We start from the raw sequence: 4,865 nt of genomic DNA, 5'->3' as shown, positions 1-4,865 counted from the left end.
ATATTCAATAATTTAGAAAAAATTTATAAAAATTACAATATGACTAATCGATAATGTGCGCTCGGGGCGTAGTGCGCGTTGTGCATGCGACATATTAAGTCATATGTTTAGGACTCAAAACTATATATTCAGAATTCCGAGACTACTTTTGCAAATTTAAAAGATATCGCTAATCAAGTCGGCGACAACGAACCCAAAAAGATTTAAAGATCAACTGGAAACCAAAAACAAGGAATTTACGACTTTTTCAATACTTTGAAGGCTATTTTTAGGAAATAACTACATAATCAAATATTGTCAGGAATAAACAAAAATGATTACTAGCAAATAGATTCCATCGACTTCTAGAAAAAGTCAAAATGCAATGATATGTTAAAAAGTTCTGGAAATGAAAATCTTTCCGACAAACTGCAATAAATCCATTTTGATTTGCGATCATTGCAGGGGCTCCATCTGTTGTTATAGATACAAGTTGCTTTATGAACGATAATAATTCGAATGCTAACAAAATGTTTTTGAAAAAATTATGGATATTTTCACCAGTTGTTCTTTCTTTCAGAGGTATGATAGCAAATAGCTCTTCCTTCACAGTTAGATCATTAAGATTGAAGGGAAAAATACAGATAGTTGGGCAACAATACCAATCGCATTATTTGATTGGTTCAACTGTAGAGAAAAACACGAACATGCCTGCAGATCGTTTTATATTTGCGGGAAAAGATTGTCAGAAATACTTTCAGTCCTTCTGACAACGTACTGTTTTGAAAGTGTCAGGTTTTTACTACAATTTGAATTTTTTTTTGTATCTTTTAATATCATCAAATCGTGAATCAGCAGCTTTCAAAAACAAGATTTTAAAATTTTACCATCAGTGAAAGGTTTTTTGTGCTTTACTAGGAGACGTTTCACTCGTAATAAAGAATTTAAAAGAAAGTCTAAGGTGAACTCGGAATGTAATGAATTAAAATGCCTACAAGAATTTTCACTTTTAGGAAAGATTTTGAAACATTGAATTCTTTGTCATGAATGATAATAATTCGAATGCTAACAAAATGTTCTCTGTGAACCTCCTCGTCTTAATTGTTCCACAACTTCCAATCATGGCAACTAATATAGGCAATACATTTCAAGTTCTGCTCGCTTGTCATGTATGGGCTATGTTTCTAGCTCCTTATTATTTGCATACTGAAGAAACAGGCACTTCTCCAGACTCCACTTTAAGTTCTATGCTTTACATCATTGAATATTGTGGGTTTTAAACAAAAATCGTCGTTACCTTATTAAATTTCCTTGATCAAGTCCCTACACTCCTTGAGCTTATTGCTCTTGAAGATACTTTAAAGCCTATTATTTTCAATGAAATGATTGCTGACAACTTCCTCATATTGGACTATGAACAAAAAATTTAAAAAAGATGCAAAAAAAAGAAAAAACACCATTCTCCATTATATCCAGACAAATTATTATCACAATGCTGAAAAATTCACCATTAAATGGGATGATCAAAAATATAACTTTTGGTAGCCCAACAGTAACCCCACCACATCCAATTGAGATAAACGCACAATGGATTAGGTTCTTGACTGTTAACTTTTCAAAACAAGGTGATGGCGGAGTCAAACGATGAGCCTTTCAAGTTTTTCTTCTTCCACAGCTTCGACATCTTTATAAGCATTAGGCATCTCCTCATCAATCATCCTATTTGAGGTGGACATCACGAGTACACCCTTAGTTTCGATATGATCAATCAGGTCTACCCCCTTCCAAGATTTGAGAAAATGCGTGCACGTCTAGCATGAACTAAACAAAAGTGAGTGGATTCCCAAGTCCAAAAAATAGATACCTGGCCTGCTCATATCTCCAGGAACAAGAACAGGTTTTCCGTATGTTTAAATAGAGACATTAGCTCTTCCGCACCAAGCCCATATGCACGAGTTGCTACTTTTCGATGCACACATTTCTTTCTGCTTCTCACCAATTTTATGCGTTTTCAAATGCAATGTTATGACATTATAGAGTTGACGCATCTCTTCCATCTTAATACTGTAAACATCTTAAAAACCTTGTCTGACTTAGTGTAAAATTTGCTACCGATTATTTAAAGCAAAATTTGCAGCTGCAGTCATTCTAGCAAAATATTTTTTCCAAATATTACTTTGAATGGGTGCTTCAACCAATTGCCGATCTGGCAACCATTCATGAAATCCCTTATTGACAAAGGTTGTTAGTGTATCCTGGCAAACTTGATACCTAAAGCCACGTGAACCTGAATGAATTATGACATAGATCAGTCCTTCTTCAACACTCCATGCAACTGCCGTATCAATTGAGAAAATCTTTTGGATCTCTCCTTTTTTAACAAAATAATTTTCTAAACAATCGTTCCTAGCTGGTCTTTGCTATGATCGCGTCCATGTTCTGAAACGGCTGTTAAATCAGCCCCTTTGATATTCATAGGTCATGGGTCGGAAAAAACTGGCTCGCGAACCTTTGGTGACTCTTTTAATTCTCAAGTAGGCTCTTTCAATTTTGTTATTTTTATGCATATTTACTTATTTAAAAAATGCTCTTTCGTATATGAGGGAATCTTTCAAAAATGGGGTCAAAATAAATGTTTAAATATTTGCAAGATTTAAGATTTTCAAAAAAAGGAACTCTATCGTTTGTTATAAATCCTCTACGTGCTAAAAAGTGAGCAATTTAAATTTAATGCCATTTGAAATTAACGCAGCAGAGTTCGAAATGGAATTATTAGACTTAATTTGTACAAAATTATGGGGATAAAAGTTTATTCGCTTTTTGAAGAACTTTAAACCTTGGAAGAAAAATTATTCGGTAAAATTAAGAGTGATCTTAATTTTATACTAAAGAAACCTGAGGATGTGATTTTTAAAACTTGCAGTTCTCTTCCGAATTGTTTTAATTAATTGAAAAAATTTTCATATGGAATTTTGACAATATCTGGGTTTACTTATATGTTTAAACAAAGTTTTTCGTACGTGAATTATATCAAATTGAAATTAAGAAATAAAATTACAGACTCAAACCCTGACATTGATCTTCGTTTTGTAATTTCTTAACAACGGAACTGAGATCCTTTCCAAAAACTCCGGTCTTCCACGATGTTTTTCGCCATACTACATGAAGTATTCGTGCATCGCGAAATTAGCGGGAATGATTGAGCTCAGACTCAAGATATGCCCGAATAGTTTCCAGCGACCTCCCACAATTTCTGCAGACAGCGGTTCAGCATTGTTTGTAGAGTGACTGATTATTGATTTTAGATGGCCAGTGGAGTCCGTGTAGAAGACGCAGCTGCTTGCAGTGGAAGGAGTCTATAATTTTCAGTTCGGTATCCGAGATTCCTCAGCTCTAGGAATTGTAAAGTAGGACAGGTTTCACAAAGGCGTTGTAAAGTCTATAGAACAGGTTTCACAAATTCTTGACCTGAGTGCCGATTGACAGGCCGGGTTTGGAGCCATGTTTTGCGTATTTTGTTCAGTGCCCCGGTAGCCAGCATCTTTCTAAGGGTAATGTCTTCACCGTCTCCGAGTAGAGTTTCTTCACATTCCTCCAAGTTTCATCAACTCTAGTGTCCATGCGTTTGATCTCAGTGAATTCGGTTTTAGAAGTATTGAGAAACCACTTGTTAAGTGTCCTTGGAGAATTGTTTAGAAGATCGATTAGAGCATCTTTGTTGCCCAAAGCGAAGTCAACATCGTCAGCATAGACAAGTTCGGTGATAGAGTCATCGCAGAAAGTTCTCAGATCTCTCAGGGAGGGTTTCAACCAGATGACAAACAGTAGGAGTAAGAGAGAATCTCCTTGGGGCGTTCCGACATTCGATCGAACCGCATTAAAAGAGACAATCCAACACAAACTGATAATTTTGTCCTAGTAAGCAGTACCCGTATCATTCTGACTTTGTCCGGAGCCAGGAAACTCTGTAGGACGCCGATGAGTAAATCACGGCGGAGACAGTCAAAAGCTTTCGACATGTCAATTCCGAGGATGGGTCTTTTGAATTTCTGTTGGATAGCGCATTGCCATCTGTGACTCCAAACAATGTCCGCAGTGGATCTTCCCGTCCTGAATCCGCTCTGACCTGGCCAGATATTCATTAACTCTTGCGTTTATGCGGTTCAGTACAACTAGCGAGAGGAGTTTTCTCAGAGTATTCAGAAGTATGACAGAATGGAGATTTTTTACCGGGCCCGAGATTTTGTTGGCTTTTTATATAGGGATGAGGGTGCCTGCCCCTAGCGGGAGTTGGTCATGAAAATGTCGTTAAATATGGTCGCAATTTTGTCTATAAGCGACATGGGACCATACTAAATCAGCTCTGCATTGATTTCGTTGCCGGAGGAAATACCCTCTTTGGCGTTCCAGTCTCCTGCAATAATTAATTCGGACAAGTCTTCCAACCTGATGAGTGTCCTGGCTAGTTCTTCGTAGAAGGAGTCAAGTTCGTAAGTGTTATTGGCAATCCTGCCGTTGTGAGAGGCATAGACATTGATGATGGAAAGCGCTCCCAGCCCCGCACCTATTTGCAGTACCGATATTCGGTCGGTGATCATCCAGCATCGGTGAAGACGCAAGGAAAGAGACTTTTGTGTCACAAATCCTTGCCCGTAGTGTCTGCATTCATGAGACAATAGAATTGGGCGATAATCGCAATAGACTTGGTCGACGTCAAGCGTCACTTTGGTTTTTTTCAGATAGCCAACCAAAATTCTGTACCTCATCGTTTCATAGCATAGTCCTTGCTGTTTCCAGGTCGCTTTAAGGCCTCTTACATTAAATGACATGGTTGTGTTTTAGACATAGTTCAATTAAATACGTTACCATCTCAAAAATTACGTCTC

This window comes from Octopus sinensis, unplaced genomic scaffold, assembly GCF_006345805.1.
Source record: "Octopus sinensis unplaced genomic scaffold, ASM634580v1 Contig02586, whole genome shotgun sequence".
Lineage (NCBI taxonomy): Eukaryota > Metazoa > Mollusca > Cephalopoda > Octopoda > Octopodidae > Octopus > Octopus sinensis.
Note: the sequence above shows the minus strand (reverse complement) of the source record.